This window comes from Acanthisitta chloris, unplaced genomic scaffold (genome assembly GCF_000695815.1).
Source record: "Acanthisitta chloris isolate BGI_N310 unplaced genomic scaffold, ASM69581v1 scaffold37825, whole genome shotgun sequence".
In the NCBI taxonomy this organism is placed as follows: domain Eukaryota; kingdom Metazoa; phylum Chordata; class Aves; order Passeriformes; family Acanthisittidae; genus Acanthisitta; species Acanthisitta chloris.
In genome coordinates, this window is record NW_008672788.1 from 17,181 (window position 1) to 38,751 (window position 21,571).

The 21,571-nt window shown below is 42.6% G+C and overlaps 1 long non-coding RNA gene across 1 annotated transcript in view; it reads right to left on the reverse strand.

Annotated features, from left to right (window-relative positions):
* The window catches only part of LOC103802192, a 38,554-nt gene extending 17,173 nt beyond the window's left edge, over positions 1–21,381 (reverse strand). Inside the window, exon 1 of the long non-coding RNA XR_624750.1 lies at positions 21,319–21,381. This is a non-coding gene — a long non-coding RNA (uncharacterized LOC103802192). The remainder of the gene's footprint in view (positions 1–21,318) is intronic.
* Between the last annotated feature and the right edge of the window lie 190 nt (positions 21,382–21,571).

Here is a 21,571-nt window from a genome sequence, read left to right on the forward strand (position 1 = left end):
GCACCTGGGAGATGGCACATGAACAAATCTGAAGTGAGAGATGTAGTGCCAAAACACAAGAGATGAGCAGAGTGCACTGGATATGGAGCACTAGGCCAACAAAAACTCCTGTGGACATGGTTGGGTGCTGCACTAGTATATGAAAAACTGCCCTAAGCAAACAAGCTGTATCAGAGTAGAACTTCCTTGATATAGCTGGGTTTATATTGGGAGTGTCTGCCAAAGCTGCTAGAGTGGTCAGGACACTGAGGTCTTCAAAAGCTATGACCAACTGATCTCAGCTGGAAGTAGATACTATCAAAGCATGTATCTAAAATAACAGGTCTTCTAGTGAATTTTGGCTTTTCCCCTTCCAGGTTAAAAGGCAAACAGAGGAAGACTAATCATCTTCTATTTTAAAGTATATGAGATTTTAGACAGGTATTATGGACAGAAAGGGCAATAATAGTCAATCAGTTCTCAACAGATTAAATGCTTATGGGTATGGAAATAGTGTTTTGCTTGGAGATCCTGCTTTGACATTTCTATGGTAGCAGATTTTAAAAAAAGTCCTCCATTTTGCCTATAACCTGTGATAATCTGATCAGTCAGGATAATAAACCTACATCATACTGCTATTCTTCAGGACTTGAGGAGGTCATTTCAGAATAAAACTCCACTGCCTTTCTCATTTAAATCATCCTAACTTTGATGATCAAAGCTCAGCTATTCCATCAATGCAAGCATGAAGTATAAATTATTTTTTCAAAACTTGTGAATTACATTTATCTTGCTTTCATCTAATATCCTGTGTATCTTAAACTATTTATAGGTTCAGGAGGAAAAGAAAATGAGAATGCCTGGAAAAAAAACCCAACCATGATGCTGTTGTACAGAAGTTTCAGGAGACTGTCATTAAGCATATTCCTCACTCCAGCTGAGCAATTAGTACATTACTTTGGCCGATACAGCAAATGAAGAATTCATTCGTTATCAAGTATTGCTACCATGCCTCAAATCAGGCATTTCCCAGAGGCAGAATTTCAGAGTTGCTTTAGTTTTCTCTGCTTCCCCACCACTCCACCTTGCTACAGGGAAAGCAGCAATACAAGTCTCTGAGGAGAATCACTGTGAACGAACCAAAATACTTTTGCAGACATAACCAACCGGTTGTAGCTTTGGAGACCTCTTGACCAGCATGGAAAGAAATGTGACTCCAGAGGCTTCTGGACCCTAAAGCTGCCACAAAATCCAGATTCACCTCGAACTGCTCTGAGCCACAGGGCAGTGTGATTTCCAGGGATATTCTACATGTGAGGCAGAGGAAGAAAGGATGGGGTGGCTACTGGTGCTGCTTGAAAGAACAGCTGTTTGGGAATTTGTTCAAAACCAAAATGCTATTCCTGACAGAGAGGCTAGCTGTCCAAATGCTAGAGAGTATTAAAAAATAAAAGGCAAAACAAGATGATGCATCAAAAGTGCATTACAAATAATACAAGTGCCCTCCTTTCCTCAGTGACTGTATTTTAAAATTAACTTATTTGTGAGTGTGGGTGAAATTGATTTCGCATACAGCATGAACTTGCTCAGTGAAGGGAATGTCAGTTCCTCCTCAGGACTGACAATGAGAGCTGCTGTAAATCAGTATTTCAGTGGAGCTGACAGAGTTGCCCCACTTATCACCTACTGCTCAGCCAGCTACAGCCTGAGAAATCGGTCACACGCACTCTAATTTCGGGTATTACTGTGCACGTCTTTCAATCCAGCCGTGAGTGGCCAGCAAATAAGCTCTATCATTTCAACGACTGCAGTCTACAAAGGTGCAGGCCAAGAATCAAAGCACTGGCTGGAAATGGTGATTGCAATTAAACTACAATCAGCCTGGCAGGCTGACGTGATCAAGGCCTGGTGTGTTAAAACCAGCAGTGCTATTAGGGACCTTTTTGTACTGGAAGATTTTAATTTGGGGCTGCAATGACATGGCAGTATATCGATGGCTGGGAACTGCAAAGGCTTGGTCACTGCTTTCAGAATTTTGCAGGCTCAGCTCAATCAACCAGAAGCATAGAAAAAAGTGCATTGGAATAATGAAGTGAAAAGACATTCATACAAAATCTACCATCTGTACTCTTGGCTTTCTTCCTCAAGTTATATACATGTAGATTTTCCTTTGGGCTAGCTAAGCTTTATTTCAGTCTATGAAGCAAGTGGCCTTCTGTGCTCTGGCCCTTCCCAGCCATTTAACTAGTCACTCTGCAACTGGTCCCAACAGGCAGGACCACAGTGTTCAGCCTATGCTTTATGTGGCTTCCCAAGCACCTTGGTTTGCTCTTCTTTCAAACCTGTGACATTTTTTCCTTCATTTTGCCAAAGATAAAAAGATGGCAGTATGTCTCCTGGGCTTTATTTCCCTGATCCTTCTCCTTCAAAAAATATTTCACTTTAATGGAATTAAAAATCATATGTAAATCCAAATTACAACTAAAGGATGGATTCTGATGAGTTCTGGATACAGAAAAGGATAGGAAAGCTCTTGTTGACTTTCCCTGGGGCAATATTGTACCTTAGACAAATAATTAGACTGTTTTTAAGGCTGACTTCTCACAGCTGATTTCTTTTTTTGCTGACAGCCCATTTCTGTTGCATGTATTGCTGCGTTTCTTTCTGCTGCAATAGTGACACTTAATCTGCTTTTGTGTCTCTGAGAACATCAATTTATGAAGATCAAAACCTAAAGGCAATAATTTCTCCTGAAAATCCTTGGTGCTACTCTTAAAAGAAGTCAGATGAAAAAGTTACAGAAAGCTCTGCATTAAAAAGTCTTGAATTTAACTCAGTAGAGACAAAGAAAAACCTAGAACATACCAAAAACAAAAATGAAAATTTAAGGGGCTGATGACAGGATTAATGTGGTCTAAAAGCACCAAAATATCTCCCCTCTTATCTCAGATTATGACTTTCTCAACAGCCAAACCTGACCTAAAACCTCTCTCCACATTCAAAACTCCAATAATTCATAGTTAGAACTTCTCTCATTCTTCACTTTCCATAGACTGAATCTTCAACATAAGGACTAACTGACTGCATGGACAAGTGGTGCACAGACCACTGCAAGCTGCTTGCACAGGTGTAGGTGGTGATGCTCCATTTTGCAGTGAACACCTTCTGAACTGAATTTCACAGCACCTCAAGTTTAATTCATATTCAGTTAAGTGAAAACATCTCCCAACCAAAGCCTGCAAACGCAACTGCATCAGTGCCAGCATTTTCATGCTGCAAACAGGCTGTGAATTTAATCCTGGAAGTAGAACAGTAACACATTTTTTAAGGGGTGACTACAACTTAACAAAACAGACAAAAACCCTATCGCAATGGCAGTGTTCCTCCAATTCATGAATGTCTCTATAGACTGAGATTTTTAAATCTTTCCGCACTGCCTGAAATCACAGAATCGTTACAGTTGGAAAGGACTTCCAAGATCATCAAGTCCAACCTTTGACTGAACACTACCTTGTCAGCTAAACCATAGCACTGAGTGCCACGTCCAGTTTTCCTTGTACAGTTCCAGGAACGGCTCTGCCTTAATGAAAATCATAGAAAAATATTCCATAATTCCAGCAGCAAAAGACTAGAAAATCCTACTCACAGCATGCATCATTTTAAGCTAAACTGACATTTGCTATATTAGCACCTTGGTTTACAGGCTGCCCATTTACAGTTCTCACATGAAGGTCAACATCCCACAGTGATTTCAATAAAACATTAAAGCTTCAGTTTAACTCAGGGGGAAGAGTTCTTGGATGGGTGAGCACAGCATAACTAAACACTAAAAGTTCCCTTTGAACTTTTCATGGGCTCCTTCAGGACCTAACAGAAAGGTCTCCCCTTTGCTTCCATTAAAGCACTCAAACTCATGAATTTTTGAAGCAGCATTTGAAGGGTTTTACTGGAAAAGGATGCAGTGAGTGTAAGCGAGGGCATTTTGGAAGAATTTCACTTGAGCACCCACTGGGTCTCCTTTGCTGGCTCAGTCACTTTAGGCAATCTCACAGACAAGGACTGTCAACTGCTTTACCCCAAATTTGAAAACTGACCAAATCCAGGCAGGATTTTTTCCACAGCAGCCTAGCCCTATCTCTGCAGCAACATTTCTTCCCCCATCCCCCCACCAAAAAAAAGGCATTCCCCTTCAGCAGCCTTTTCTTTTGACTGAAATGCCAACATTTCTTATTGGCCTCCTTCCTCATTCCCAAGAGCTGTGGGAGGTGGGAAAACAAAAAGGGAACATTTCAATTTGTCTGCCTATTTATAAGCAATCCCTGCACTGTGGGGAGGTCCTGCCCACAGCCATCCTCACCCAGGCCCCTCTCCCAGTCCAGTGCTCAGCCTGTCTGCAGAGGTGCCAGACCACATTTAGAGCAGCTGCTTCTGAAGCCTACGTGAAAAACATTCACCCTGAACAGTAGGTTCCTATTAAGAACAACAGCAACCCTCTATGGAGAGATTAGGAAACTGATGGATGCTGGGCAACTCAGACTCACAGCCAGCTTAGAGAAACAAATCTTACCCTTCTCATCCAACCCATTGCTGCTGGCCATGCCAGGTAAGCTCTGGAAGGAGCATCTGCAGAGGGAGAGAAAGGCATCTAACAGCACAGTGGAGCCAAAAGTGACTTCCAACACAGCAAGAATTTAAAGTCTGTGTAGCAAAAAGGAATGATGAAGTCACAACCCAAAACTCCCCCCTTGACAACTTTATCTCTTTTCACACATCTGTAGACTTTGCTGAACATGCTGTAAGGCTCACCAATGTTATCATGGGCATCTCTACTCAAACCACCAGGCTTATGGCTCAGCACCTTTCAGGCATACACCTCTCACACATCTCTATTTTTAGAGCAGAGCTAGGGTTACTTATGGCCACGGTAGGGATCATGGAGCCTAGCGATGCCAGCATTGGCACCAGACTAGAGACATATGCAGAACCTGTAGTGGAGTTTTACAAGGCCCTAGCTGCAAAGAAAAACTGTGGTTGGGTGGCATGGATTGGGTAAAAGGAGTGTGAAACATTACAGTTCTCCATTTTCAGGGTCACTGTGACTGCAGGGAAAGTAAAAAAGAAAAGGATAAAAAAAGAGAGTCCAATCCTTACATGGGCAGTACTCTACAGTCATGAATCCTGAAAGCATAAGTAATTGTCACTTGCATTTAATAATGTGATGGAAACTGTGGTTGGGTGGCATGGATTGGGTAAAAGGAGTGTGAAACATTACAGTTCTCCATTTTCAGGGTCACTGTGACTGCAGGGAAAGTAAAAAAGAAAAGGATAAAAAAAGAGAGTCCAATCCTTACATGGGCAGTACTCTACAGTCATGAATCCTGAAAGCATAAGTAATTGTCACTTGCATTTAATAATGTGATGGAAACGAAAATTCATCCTAAGCTCATTACAGATGGTTTTCAAGCCTGCAAAGAGAAATTTAAGAAAGGATGACACTACTATGCCTTCTGCCTGTTCCCCTGCTCCACCAAAGCAAAGATGGCCCAGGGGCTGTGTTACTCTGCTCCTGTGCAAATCCAGTGGTGTCAGCTCCACTGCCAACGAAGGTGAGGTTCCAGTGAAGCTGCCAGATGCAATACTGAGACACTTTCTGCTCCACCAGCCTTGCAGATTTTGAAGAAAGGTAGCAAATAGCTGGAGGCAGCAACTTCTTATATTTTCTCTGACGTTTCTACTACATTCTCAGACTCAGATTCTGACTATGCATGAGACGGCAGCTGCTTAGTCAAAAGCTTCCTGAGGAAACCCAGAAACACGAGAACACAGCTCCACAGGCTGCATCTGCTGCCACTCTCAAAGTAGATACTGCTGCCTGAACCCCTTGAGAATGACAGGAGGAAAAGATATAAAAGAAGTTTTTGCCTCCCCTTTAGTGAGGATGGTATGTCTGGATATCAGAGGATAAACTACTGTCGGGAAGAGTCAGACAAAGTCTCCTGTATCTCAGTTGATAAAGTTTGGGGAGATGCAAGTATCAGGCTTGGACTTACACAGAAGTTGGCAGGGTCATGACTCCATCAATCCTCCAGCACTGAAACCAGCAAGAGGCTGGATAAGCTGCAGCAAAGTCAGGACTTGGTGTGCTGGAGGCAGTATGTAGAAGGTTTTGGGGAACAGACTTTGAAAACAGGAGAGGTAAAGAGATGCAGCAGCAATTACAGGGCTATCAGAAAAAGCACCTGGATTCAACTCAGCTATCTTTTTGTGTGCCTGCCATCACAAGTTTATAGTCCTACAGTTCTATTAGGGAATGTAAAACCTGTCATCATCACCTCTGAACAGTTACGAGATACCTTGATATTACTCAGTTTTTCAGTACTTTGAAAACAGGAGAGGTAAAGAGATGCAGCAGCAATTACAGGGCTATCAGAAAAAGCACCTGGATTCAACTCAGCTATCTTTTTGTGTGCCTGCCATCACAAGTTTATAGTCCTACAGTTCTATTAGGGAATGTAAAACCTGTCATCATCACCTCTGAACAGTTACGAGATACCTTGATATTACTCAGTTTTTCAGTAATGACTTGGTTGTTGAGCTATTTTGAGGGATTAACTGGTCCTTCAGGCTTAGGAAGGGACACTTGTCAGAGACCAATCTCTGAAGAATCTCTATCATCATTAGTAATACCTGGAGAATAACATCAAAAATAGTGCGGTGCTGGATTTTTTTAAAATAATGAGTACACAGGGTATTCCTCTGTTGATGTAAGCAATACTGGCTCAGGACCCAGGTTGTTATGAGACCACCCTGAAAAGCCTGTGGCTCTGGGAGACGAGAGGTGGACTCCACACACTTTGTGCTGGGGGAACCCCTCAGACACTCCTTGAGTGCCCAATCAAGATTTCAATAAAGGCATCTAAAGCCACTCACAAAAACACACTATACCCTTGATATTTTTGTTTAGCTTTGGGTCTGCTACCTTGCAAGTCTATGTTTGTCTGTTCTCCACACAATTTGATGCTAAATACATTTTCTTCACAAATAAAAGGAGGGCATCTTCCACACGCCCCTGGAGCTGGGACTGTCACAAGCTGTGCACCCCCAGGTAGCAGATGGAGGCCCTGAGCTAATGAAGCATTTAAACACATCCTTAACTAATATTAAGCACAGAAGTAGTCCCACTTATAGCTCCAACTGGCCATTCCCCTTTGCTTCTAGATAACCTTTTAATGTTCCAAAACTGATTGTGCTGCATTCAGAGGTATGGGATTTGATCCAGAAAAAGCATGTGTGCTGAAATTATGTCTGGCTCCCAAATTCTGAGAAAATCTTTGATGAAGAGAAGTGTGAAATGAGACAAGAGGGAGAGGATACCTCAGGTTTGCAAGCAGCTTTGCCTTTCAGTAGTTTATTGTGACCAGGCTATTTACTAGCATTAATCTTCAGTGATTTGTGTTCACAACACAAGTCATTTGCCTGTCTGCGCCGGGTGGAGAGACAGCAACCTGTCAGTGGCAGAGCAGCTGCACCAGTCCAAGTGGACAGATGGCAAGGACGCAGCTCGATTCTTTCCTCCCTTTATTTCCCTCCTATAATTTACTTTTCTCCCCCCTCCCCACCAATTCTTTCAGCAGGGGGAAGGAGAGCTACTAGGACCTCAACGTGCCTGAAGAGCAAATTAAATTCGCCCTCTAATTACTTCCTGAGTCTCTGTACTAGCAATCTGTCCTCACCCCAGACAGATGGCAACTGCTGCTGCACAGCTGGTCTGGCACTGGAGAAGCTGGTGGATGAATGGCAGGCAGGTGTGATGTTGGGTTTGGCTCTCCAGCTGCAAAGAAATCAAGGAAGAAAACCCTGCCTATTGGCTGAGAACAATGTGATTTGGAAGCTGTTCCTGCAGGATGGCTGGTAGTTTAATCAGAGAAAATCACAATACATGCATGTCCATCAATTCTTGGTTCATGCCAGTTGACACTGGGCATTTACTGGAGGACTGAAGGAGGCTGTTGCATCCTCATTGGCATCTACCTGCCACTTTTGTGAGCATACAAACACAAAACCCACAAGACAAACCTGAGGGTAAAACTGGTATTAGCTGAATGGAAGAGAAACACCCTTACCACAACAAGAAGATAGATAAAGGAATCCTGATGCATCAATAAAAAGAGAAACCTGAAACTTCTTCCCCATTCTCTTCGCTTGATAAAGCAATAAGTTACCATGGACTATCCACCTGTTTCTCAACTCAGCTGAAGTTCTACACAACTTCAAGATTTTAAAAATAAAACTCTTTTCAATCTGGGTGGTGGTGTCTTTTACTTCCCCATTTTCATTTGCCAGGTTGTCCTGAGAGCCTTTCACCATCATGTCTTCATTCCTACCAAAATTTCCATGACCACTGAGGTTTTCACACATGAATGGACAGAGTTGGTTTCAAGCATCTCCTCCTGAAAGACTGCCTGCTACCTGCACTGCACTCTGTGAGCTTTGGGAGCCTGTACCAAGATACATGGACAAAAAACCCACTCAGAAATTAAAGCCCCAAGCGTCAGCCTCTCATCAGGTAGAGGAGAAGAAAAGAGTTACTAGATAACAATACTGGCCAATTTAAGGGTGAACATTTTGCAGACTAATATGTTATCCAAGCTCACAGGAACACTCTAGCTCTGCCAAAACAGGATTGCTGCTCTAGTGTTAAACGGATTTATTTAAACCAGTCTAAGCTTCTGCTTGGATACTGTCACCCTGTGCAAACAGATCCCTTTGTGGATGCAAGCAGGAGGGTTAAAGCAGACACCAGTCCAGGGATCCCTCCTGCCTGGGGCAGAAGAGAAGCAGCCACAGAAGCTCGAAGACAGTCACCATCATCTGAACATCTCCTACGCCCTGGTTAACCTGAGCTTTCTGATTTTCCATGAACTGGGTCTATTCTGCCAAACAGGCACATGCACCACTAACAGCAGGCAGAGGAGCACTACCAAATAACTGGAACAGAATAACAGAATAAAGGGGCCTCTCCATATTCTAACTGGAAACAGCAGTTTGCAAAGTTGATTGCAGTGCAGCACCTATGTCGTCCTTTATCTGAGTCATCCAGCAAAAGCCTCAGTGCAATTTTCAGATGGGGCAAGGAGAACACAAACCTACAAGCTGTTTGAACACTATTTCCACAAGTTTGTTGTAAGCAGGAAACAACCCCATGAGACTAGGAGGAATCATGTAAAACCTAACAAAACAGCTTCTTCAACAGAAGATTATACAGCTGAAGAATTTTCAAGCTTCCATGAAAACAGAGGAACACTGGAGATCTGGTATCACAGGTAATTGAAGGGCAACACAATATAGATTTCAGATTCAGTGGCACAACCCAACCAGAAGATCCTGCTACACATGAAACCAAACTTCGGGAAATCTTATGAAATTACAATAGCAAAAGTGAAGCGATAACCAAAGAGAAGAAAGAATCTGGATATCAAGGCATACTGTGGAGGTTCCTGAATCTGTGATGGTGGACAATACCAACTGGCAAGAGCTTTGATGATAAAATTCCCTGAAGTCTTGTTTCTCACCATTCTGCATCATACAGGGACATAATCTGTATAGTGTTTATAATGAAGAAAGAGCGAGAGGCTTTTGCCAAGGCCACAGTATTTACACTGGAGCAACAGTTATTCCACTTGTGCAATAACAAAATAGAAAAGAATGTGGGGAAAAGTACTGGGAGTCAGAAGAGATCCTGAAGAGCAATGGCCTGTTTTGATAGCACTTGCCCTCCTCGAGTAAGAACCAGGTACATACAACAGGGAGGAACCACGAGCTGAGGCACACGACCAGGTAGGTGAGTCTGAACCTATCCTCAGCACATGTCTCTAACTTCTTCCAAACGCTATCACTCAATCTCTGCTGAATTAGAGAGTGCATTGCTCCTCCACTCATTCCCAGGAAGTCAGAGAACAATGCTGGAAATCTGCCAAGGTCCAGACGCAAAGCAAATGAAGAGGGGAAACCCCCAAGAACTAACCTCATATCTGAAAGCTGCTCAAGAGACTGCACAAGCCTAAGCATCATTTTTCACACTTTAATTCAGGGAAAACTCTCTGAGCTTCAAGGGCAATCACACCTCAATAAAAATTAACTACAAGTAGGGCAATTTATCCCCAAAGCTTTATCGAGCAGGGTCCTAAGCATCTACAAAACAGTATAAAAGTAGTTGTATTTCAGGGTTTTGAATGATTATTTGTTGATTTTTTTTTTTGCATTATTCTCAAACTGTGAAACCTCAATCAGACTCACAGGCCAAAATCTGACTGAGGTAGGTGCTGTGGAAAGCAGCACAAAACCGATAATTAAGCATAAGCAAAAAGAGAAGCTTATGTTCTCCCGGGATATGTTCTAGGCACAATCATTCATGGGTAACTAAAGAACAGTGAAAGCATTTCCACATAATCTCACAGCAGCAAGCCAGATGACTCAAAAATAACCTGTATGACTGCTATAAAATCCTGGGCTTTTCCTTCCATTTGTTTACCTTAAATATACACCAGGAATGTCCTAGTTTTGCCGAAATATTCATGGGAGGATGTTTGGTAGCTCTTATCTGCTAATTAAAGGGCAGGAGAAGGCAGTCTTTCTAAAGAGTTATGTTTCTGACATGACGGTGATGCTTAAGAAGTGAAAAAAAACCCCAAATCACAAACAAAAGAAGCCCACAAAAGAGAAAGACAAAGTCAAAGGAATGCTCTCTCTCGTTCAGCCCCCTTCAAGAGATGTGCTTCAGGGACAGATGAATCTGTAGGCAGGTCTACAGGAGCTGAAATCATCTGCTGCCTTCCTAAAGTGGTGGGATTTGACCAGAAGTCTTCAGGTTTTGCTAAAGAAAGAAATGCAAGAGCCTCTCCTGTCTTGTCTGTCTTACTACAGTCACAGAGACCTACAGGCTGGGCTGGATCTGACTTGATATTAAAAAATCTAGCAGAAATAAAGAGGGACATAAGCACCCTTGGTTTCCCTTCATAGTAACCTTCAAACCTTGAAAACTTGGGTCAATTCATCTTATACATATTTCTTCTTCATTTTTACCAAATCTGGTTTCTACCTTGAGAAAATGCAGAGGAAAAGGAGGCAGCCAGAGGCTGGAAGAGAACATGGAATCACCTGGAAAATGAGAGATTAGCACAGACACCTTTGTGATCATGGGAAATATACAGTGAAATATACAGTGAAATGCAAATTCACTGCCAGGGAGCCATGAGAGCACAGCAAGTAGCCGTTGCAGCAGGCAGCCCATGAACACACAGGAGTCGGGGATTTTCAATTGAGGAAAAAGCTCTGCTTGTTTCTATTTAAATATAAAGGTTCTCTGTGGAGCCAGAGGACTCTCCAGGCTTGGTGTTTCCTGCAAAAGGAAGGCTCTTCCCCCAAAAAGGCACTAGCCACACTGGCTCTAGGGCCAAGTACAAAGGCATTTTGGTGGATGAACCAGAATTCACTGAAACGAAGACCAGATTTCTGCTCTCCAGCAAGGGTAGCGGGTTGACTTGGTGATTTTTTTAAACGGCTTTAGTTTCAGGGTGACTTCAGCAGGCCTTGGTTTTCTCGTGAGTCCCTGCTGTCCTTGTCCCCCGGACAGAAGGGACAACCTTGCTGGGATAAGGGACAAGCTCACAGCTGCATCAAGCTGTGCTGTGCCAAATGTCCATCTTCCACTTGAGTATCAGGGAGCTGCACTGCATTTGACTTAGGTGTACTGAGGTACTGCAGGGCTGGCCAATCTGCATCCTCCCCTAAGTTATTCCATGCATAAAAGCCGTAGTAAATGTTTTCCTTGTATTTCTTCAAGCTTGCAGAATTTGCTTTTTCACTTACTGGAAACTAAAAGCCTCCAACATGACCCAGTATCCTAATTCACACGGTCTTATCTTTTAGGCTATTGTACAGTTCCATCCATTAAAATGGGCAACAGATAAACATAACCCCAGAGAGTAATAAGTTTACTGTAGTAAATTACAGTTCTTAAATTGAAGAAACTGAAAAGTAATCAGAGAGGGCGGGGAAGAGGGAGTGATGGGAAGCAGAACAGTGCACAAGACGTGGCTGTCAGGGCTGCAGGCATCAGATACAGCACGAGATAGCACTGTTAGCATGGAAAAGCTCCAAGGAAGAGAGCATGATGCTGCTGTACCTAAAAGCTCCATGCTAAATAATAGATACCTTTAGCTGCTCTAAATGGATGGGCATCACTCAACTTCTCCACACTTGTTCACATAAACTCCACACTTACAACTTCTTACCCAAGCACTTTTCCAGAGTTCACCCAACTCTGCAGCACTACAGAGTTAAGCCCTGGCTCATCACATCCCACTCAGCAGACACAAAGCAAGATATGAGCACTGAGATTTGTTTGCAACAGCACTGGAGTCACCATTCCCAGACAACTCCTGTCACCACCCAAAGAACCCCGGTCCATTTAACTTCCTCTCAGTGAGCAAAAAGCATAATAGTTTAAGAACTAAACTCAGCGTTGGTCTGAGAGGGACCTGCAGCACTAGCAAACTAAAGGTTTTGTTCTCAAGGTAGGAAGATAGGGGCTGTACTGTAGTCAGCAAAACAAGGTGTTTTTAAAACATGACCGAAGCAAGTCTCTCAAATGACTGCAAACATCCCCTGTGACTTTGCACACCCCAAACAATGGCACCATTTTTCACCCTTATTTCAGCACACCATGCTGTGCTGCTCAGTGGTCTGAACAGTCTTCAAATTCCACTAAATCCACTGTTTTTTCCTGGGTTTTATCACTTAATAAATCTGCTCCTTTGCTGTCTCATTTGTAGAGGCAGGCAGGAGACTGTGCAACACCGCAGATGTAGCAGTTTAAAAAAAATGGGGGGGAGGGGCAACCAAAGCAAATGGCTTTTACTTGCTTAAATCTGGAGTCTCTGAATGCATGCACAGAGCTGCTGGGGCCACCCAAAGCAGTAGCAATGGCTTCCTCATGCCCCTTCAGGAGTTCTCCTAATCACTGTGGCCATCCCAAACCACAACACACCCCTAGATTTTATACAGGCTCATACAGTCATAAAGAGTTGGCTCACACCTGAAGATGAAACCACAGGGGATCCTGCCTCAAGTTATGCAAACATTGCTCAGTAGGTCTTGTGGATCAAAAGCCATTCTGAGCTCTTCAGGGCTTGACCAGGTATATCTCACCAGGCTTTGAAAAAGCTCAGGTTGAGAGAGCAGGAATCCAAATAGCTCTGGCAGCTCTTCCATTGGTCTTCATGGCTATGTAGCATTCTTCACATTCCCTGCAAGAATGTAAGCAAGGAGCATTGAAGGGTACATCCCACCAGCTTAAAGCCATATCCAACCTTACAGGCAGCTGATGCTGATGGGATCACCACTTATCAGTCTGGATATGCCTTCTCCTGGCTCAAGTGAATGGCAAGCCCCATACACTTTTTCCACTAGCTATGTCAGTACCATGAAGGCATAAACTAGATACCTGATGTTTCCTCCTGGGAGTCATATTCCATTTAATTCCTCAAACAAAGTTACACCAGGCACTAGGGAGGACACACTGAGAAACCTGCAGAGTGGTGACCACTGTTTTAAGAGCAGTGGCTCAGTCATCATGCTTAATCTGTTACACATCATGTGTTTGCATGTTCATCTATGTAAGTCAGTGCACATATAAGCACCTGCATGAAACACCAAAGAAAAAGCTAGGACTGCTTAGGAAAGAGCCTAGCTCACTTAACTGCCTTCCAACATCCGCAAGCTCTGCCTCTGAAGCTCTGCTGCCTAAAAAAAAAAACACCCTCACACTCCAGGCTGTAGTCTTCAAAAGGTTCAGTGTTCCACATACAGGAGTTTGTGCTCAGCACTGCAACAATTTGCAATTTCACAATGTGCTTTTACCATCCTTCTTGCCACCACAGATTTTAGGGCCAGTAAGGCACCTTTCTAGCTTGCCCATCTGTGAGGGAAGCAGAACATCCTTCTTCACAGGACTACACTATAATAGAATATCTTCAATTTTTGTCATGTTTTTCTACTCCTGTTGTTTAACATTGAATGGAGAAGCTGCTGAAAGAAGGCAAGCAAACAAGACAGATAATAGAAGAGGCACATTCCTCCCAAGCATTCGTCAGCCCACTTGCTTGAATGAGAGGGAAAGCAAGGCAAAGAAGAGAGGAAAGAGCATCACATTTTTGCCTGAGCATGCAGATGACAGGTGGTCTTTATAAACTGAAGTTCTTACAGCTTCTAACAGGATTGTTTCTGCCACAATGGTACTCAATTTTAAAATTTTCCCCCCTAAACCGGGGATTTATTTTCTAAATGCTGCTAAAGTGGCAACTGAGTGTCTGGAGAAGCCAGTTAAGAGGAATCTCCCTCATTTAGTCGTAAAACCAAAGTATTAATGTGCAGAGCAGGGACTGCACTTTGGTTTGTGTTTGTACTCTGCCTAGTGCAGGGTGGTCTTAGTGCCTCAACCCAAGGGTTTAAAGGCAGAAAAAAAAATCACCAATAAACAATAGATAGTAAGGAAGATAAATGATGGACTGAAACTATTTGTTAAACAAGCATGACAAAAGCTACCAGAATTAGCATCTACAGGACTTCCCATATGCTACAAAATAATTATGAGGGCCAAGATTAAAATGCGAATGATCAAGAAACCTTCATGGGAATTCAAGAAAGACCTCGATGTATTCAGAAGGAGATAATAGCTCTGCAATTCAGTTGCATCTCTGATTAAACAATGTTAAAAACTCCATGAAAGGGAAATGAAGTTAATTGAATTTAAATCAGCTAATAAATATTCTTTTGCATACTCTTTTCCCAGTGAAAGAAGTAAAAGGGATGACGCCAGGAGTGTATTACCAATGTTAAAAACTTGACCCTAAAAACAGCAAAAGAATCTATTGTACCCTAGTATGCTAAGCATAAACCTTTCATCTTGTTCCTGACTGGGATCATTCCTCAAATCAAATATTCAGGTAAACTGAGAAATCCTTGATGAGTGTAACAAGGGATACACAGGGCTGTAGATGGTAAAAAATTTATCTTTTAACCTGGATTAATATTTTCTGTCCTGTCTGTGTAACTGCAGACAATTCTGGTAGTCATACAAACATACACTTAAGCCTGAGTATCTCCAGGAAATTGTTTAATAATGATAAATGAACAAAGGTCACGCAGAATAAAATGGAAAATAGACTCGTGCTGGAATTATACATTACAGAATTAATTTGGGAAGCATGCTGTAATGCCAAATTTGATCCATGCAAGCAAATCTCACTAGCTCAGGCCAACATCTGGCTTCTTATCTGAACTTTCCAAGCTGCTGCTCAGTTATACAAAACTGGCTTGGATATTTTATGAAAACAAGGTCTCTCTCAAATTTTCCAATACTTTCTGTCTTCAGGGATGCCAGAATTACCACAAGAATGTCCTTTTCCTGGCATTTTGAACTGGCCTGATTCAGACCTCACCAAAACGATACACTACAGGATAATTTATACCAGGAACTTTATTTAAGAGTAGCCGTTATGCCAAGCCAAACCAATCACATGTTAAGTCTGATAACTCACTGACAGCAGCCTTTGCCTAGTCCTCCAGAGCAAAAATGAAAACAAATTTTAAAAAAAAAAACCAGCCACAAAACCCCAACACAAAACCCAGCAAAACAAGTAATGGCCATGACCACGACCACAAAGGCATGGTAACCACCAGTGCAGCAGTCAGAAGTGCATCAAGACTCTGTAGGAAATCCTTAGGGCCCATATTTTAAAAATTAATTGATACTACAAACCCAAGTCAAACCTATGCAGAAAACAGTGGGTGCTCCTCTTACAGGGACAACTGGATGCAAAGTTAATTTACTCACTGGAGTCAATGAAAACTGCCAAATGAAATCAGTTTGTGGGTGTTTCTCTAGATCAGCATATAAGTAGTTAACCAAAAGAAAAGAAGCTGCCCTCTATTCTTCCTGGAGAGAACCTTAAGAGAATATTTCACAGAAAGAAAAATTAATACAGTGGTGAAAGGAAAACCAGCAGTACTGGCTTGCAGAGGGGCTGGATGAGCACATCCAAGCTGGGTTAACACACTTTCTGAAAGATCACTTAAATTCTCTGGGTTTTTATTTCCTTTGCAACCAACGCAACAAAACGTCAGTTTCATTTCTTCTAAATCTCCACTTGAAATGGACAACACAGGAAGTGAAAATCTTGTACAAAGTCATCAGATGAGGAAAGTTTGGGACTCAAATTACACTTCATTAAAAGAGGCTCATCCTTAATCCAGCCTTGTAAATGCCTGTCAATGTTTTCCCTGCCTGCCCTCCAATAAACCATTCATGCTGAAGACATACAAACTGTCTCAAATTTTTAAAGAGCTATTATGAATCAGAATAAAAATACTCCTCCCTATCTAGCAACAACATACCATCTTGGAGCCCTAATAACTCCATCCATTCTGCAGTAAGGGCATGTCTAATTTATATAAACTCTTTTTTATTCTGGGATACAACACAAAATCTAGTGGAGGGAAGACTGAACATTATGACATCACCCAGGAGAGGTAGGTTATCACACATCATACTATTCAGTGGTCTGATAAGGCTTTTCATTAACTGACCCACCTCACACCCAAAGAGAGGAACAGAACAGTATCACTAGTATACAGCAATACCATAACAAATAATTAAATTCAAACTCACATCCTCTTTATATTCTTGGAACCACATTCTAAAAAATACTTTAATCCCAAAGAAACAGATTAAATCTAAACACAAGCAAAGACAAGATCTTGGACTGATGACCTGCTGGAGCTGACCCAAAGCAGCAGCCTCTCCCCAGACCGCTGTGCATTTTGGATCATGGCCCTTAGCTCTTCTCATCTGTTTGTGCATTGCCTACAACCTCAGCAGAGCTGTGCACCCCTTTGAAGTGGCTCTTCACATTTCAGCAACAATGCAGCATAGCAGGACTCAGTAAAGGAAAAGACAACTACTGTCCAAGAATATCCTTTTTCTTTTCCTGATAATGGCTTGAACTTAAAGCAGGTAAACACCCCAAGCCTGTTGCTTCCCAGCTTTTCCTCAAAGTGAGAATTTCACATGGGGCCAAGGACACACTGACACAGTCAATGCAAACCGAGCAGCATTCCTAGCCTGGCCTGCTGTGCTCACCACAGGAGCGTCTTCCATCACTTCCCTCCTCCTGTATTCCCTCCCTGCATGATCAGAACAGCATGGGAGATGCTACAGTGCTTGTTTTACAGAGTAAGAGCATACATGTCAGCTGCCAGCAAGGCAAGTGTTCCTGGATCACAGGCTAAAGATGGAGTAAGATCTATTAATTCATGCAGGCTATCTCGCTCTGTACAGACATCCAATCCAAGCTAGCAAGGAATGACTGTCCCTTCCAGCAGACCACACCAGGGAGCTGAGCAGTTGACTCCCAGCACAAGAACTGCCTGCTGACTAAAGAGCCTTGTTTCCAAAACCTCCACCCTAATCCCCAGGCACAGTTCAGCCAGGGGAGATGTGACCCTGAGCCGCCAGTCCTGTAGAACATTTTCCAGGGCTCTCTGCAAGCTTTACGCGATGCCAACCAACACTACCAGCATTTTTCACGTAAGATTACTTAGCTTCATTCCAAGTAGCTTTTCTTGATGTTCAAGTTACTTTCTCTTTTGCAGCCCATTAGGTCTAGTTGCACCCTCTTGCACAGGCTAAGCGATTAGCTCAGGGACCCATACCTGAAATTGCTGGTGTCTTTGCTTCTTAGATAATCTATAGTAAGCATTTTTAATCATTCCTCAGAAACTAGTCCTTTTGCCCTCCTAATCAGCTCCTTCCCTGAGAAACTTTCAAAGGGCAGGTGTCCAATATTTCAGTCAGGGAGCCAGATGCAGCCACACTGCACATGTAAAGTCTGTTATTCTTCCACTCATAACTGGGGTATCACAGACAACTGAGCTGTCTCGTATCACTGCTTCCCTGCAGCAGCCATGCCCGACCACAGGCCTTTGATTTGTTCCAGCCCTGTGACTGTGTGTGCTTTCACACCCAATATGCACGTTAACCTATCCCTCATTTCCTTTCCCCATTTCCAACCCTCAGTCTCCTCAGATTGCTCCGCACCGTTGGTCTGTCTGCAGAGGGACAGTTTATTGCCAATAACTGCAGACACGTAAGTTTTACACATGAAAAGGTAAAATCCACTGAGCTCTTCTGATGCCTTTCACATTCCTTCCTCAGTTGTCATCCTCCTTGTTCCTATATCACACTACCCCTGAGCAGAGAAACACGTTTTATTCTTGTACAGGAGAAGCAACACCACATTCCCCAGAAGAGCTGTTGCTTTGTCTGCTCCCACAAGCAGCGTAAATGGGTTCCTCTCTGGTGATACCCAATACCTTTGGGATGACAACTGTGCCCCAAACCACTCACCAGCCTCCCAAGCAGATTGAATTTCAGCTTGAGCAACACAAAGGACTATATTGTGGCTATCTCATGGGCAGAAAGGGATTTGAGGCTCACGGTTCCTGTGAGTTTTCCAGTAGTCATAGCATAATGTGACAGAAAGTAAACATCTTTCAAGTGGAAATACTTCAGAACACAACTGACATCCCTTTTTTCTTTCTTATTTTTTTGAACCTGTCTTTGTTTCAGATCCATAATCACTAAAAGAAACAACGTTCCACTCAATTGTCTGAGCAAAGGAATGCCCAGCACCGTTATGTGGGGGTTTCAGAGTTAGCTGTCAGGTTGTGTTTAGCATTCTGCACCGGTCCTATGGTTTGGCTTGCCTGGAAATTTTAAATGCAAATGTATTTTCAGGGTGGCATGAGAGAACAATATCAGAATTTTACCTCACACGACAGCTCCTCGCTCTGTTCAACTCCCTTTTCTTCCTCCCCATATACACAGATTTTGCAGCTACAAAAAAGGCTTAAACGAGAAAATCTTAACCTATTATTTTTTCCTATTGAAAGACTTTCCCTGGCCCTTCTGCTTCAACAAACCTAAACTACACTTTAAATAATGCTTTAAAATCGCCTACGACTCCAACTAGAGACGTAGAGCAGGCAAGCAATTTCTTTAATAGCAGGGAATAACAGCACTTAATTCAAATCATCCCCATACAGTATTTTTCATCTTCCAAGGGCTAACTATGCACTAGCTAATACACCACTGCTTTATCCACATCCCAAACTCGCCAGTCTTATCCTTACAAACCAGGGGATCAGCAAACACCCCTGAGAGGATGTGCTGCTGGACAAACATTTGTCATTTTCTTCTGTTCTTTGTGCTTAGTGTCAATGAGTCCCGGGCCACAGATGCAGGCAGATAATTACCAGCTCTCATAATTCAACAGTTCCTTGAGAGGCTGTGACAGGGCTATCGGAGAGGCAAATTTTTCACTGACCTTATTAGGAAGGCATTTATTGAGCAGTGACATTGAACCACTTCAAACACTGCTAAATGATCAGAACCAGACCCAATAGTTTTCTTCCTGGAGCAAGGATGCTGTTGCCCATGTGTGGGACCAGCCACTTGTGCAAATCCAGGCATGACCTGAGCACAGCTCAGCAGTTTGTGCTGAGCTGCATGAGATCAGAACACATTCTAGAAATTATAGTGCCTCTATGGTGCAGCAAAAAAAGCTCCAATTATCCCTTTAAAGAACAGCTTTTTGGTGTGCATTTGTGGTTTATTTTCAAACACATACGCAAGAGCGATACTTCAAAGAAAAATAAAGAAGGAGGCCAGAAGATCAGTGGGCACAAATGATCTGAGTCTCCAGCTCTGGACCAATCTACCTTGTTGCAGTTAATATCCATTGGAATATTTAACTCTATGGTTCAAAGAGGAAATACTATTTTTAGCCATTACCTATTACTTTCGTTCAGAGATTAAGTGCCACTCACAGTTCTATTACTGATCTTGCATTTTAGCATGTGTATTTACAGAGCTGTTCATTGATCCTGCTGCCTTCTAGACTTAAAGAAAAAAATTAAAGTCATTTTACTGGTGTGCTTTATTGCAGCTAGATTTTACAACTATAATTCTACCTGTTGGAAAAATTAAAAGAAAATGCTTCCAAAGTGGAAGTGGTAGGAGGTATGGCTGCAACCCAAGGACCAGATTTTTTTAAGTTCTCAGGGCTTGATTTTCTTAAGCGCTGAAGATTCAGAACTTGGCTTACATAGACACATTTCCCTCAGTATCCCCCAAAGCACTCTTGATACAAAAGTTTGAAAACTGAAAACAAAGACCTGAAAATCCAGCAATTTACTCTGGAGCCTAAACACAAACCTAAGAGTGTTCAAACTCTGGCTCTGTCTCGAGTGATGAGTAAGTACTTCTGGAAATTCCTCTTACATTGTCTGCTTTGCAATGTCTCTTTTACTGCACATCCACTGGGAACATGTCTCAATTCCATATTTCTTCCAGAGTCTTCCCCTAATTAGATTATTAATGAGAAACAGAAAGATGAAGCATTAAGTCTTTCCATCAGTGGTGTATATTATAAATATGAAATCGCTGTCAATACATGTTTCATAGGAAGTCACATAATTACTAGTCTGCCACAGAGGAACCAGAGTTACACACTGTATTCACCTGACTCCCAGAACCAAGTTTTAGCTCCGCTGCACTTTGGCTACAGGAGAAGTTACAACAAAGACCAGTTTTGCCAGGCACCACCACAGCTCTACATCCAACTATGTGCTACATGCCAAGTGGGTTCATTGTTCTATAGCTGGCCTATACTGAACTATTTCTTTTATTCAAGTTGTAAGAAAGCTGCCTAATCATCACCTAATAGCTGTCTTTTCCTAAAAGCCCATAGGTGCATGAGAGGGAAGAAATTAAAAGTATTTATTTTAAATGAAGCATCAAAATCTAGCTTTAGAGCTACCTTCCCAGTATTCATCGGCACGCTAGTAAACACAAACCTTGATTATTTCCTGCAATTTAACATGAGATGCTTACAAGTATGCTAGCTGGAAATGATGAGCATTAGAAATGCTAAATCATTTCCTCGAACCTTTTTCTAAGGCTGTTCTCTCTTGTTGCTTCTACAGTATCAAAACACTGGCACGCACCCAACTTTAGTGTATTCTTGAAGAACATGAAGACACCAGACCTCTACCAGGGACCACTTACAAGCTGCCAAAATGAACAGCGACTGCACACACGCACACGTCGAGAGGGACAAGCCCATCTCCCGCAGGAGCTATCGGAGATTATACACTTCAGGCTGGAAACATGCAAAATCATTCCGCAAAAAATATCTTACTCATGCATAGAGGTCTTACTTGCGTGAATAAGGCTTAGAGCAGTCAGCCCACAGGAATCACATTTACAGCCAACTCCAGTTACCTGAGATCGCTATTTCAGACTGGAAGAGAAGGAGAGCAGCGTCTGCACAAACACTGATGGAATATTCACGCAGGGAGCAAAACCTGCGAGCTCCAGCATTCGCAGGGATCATCCAAACGGCTGCTGCCAGGGCTGCTCCATCGCACTCCACGGCAGAAACAAAGCCCAGAGCCCCCGAGCCCAGCGGGA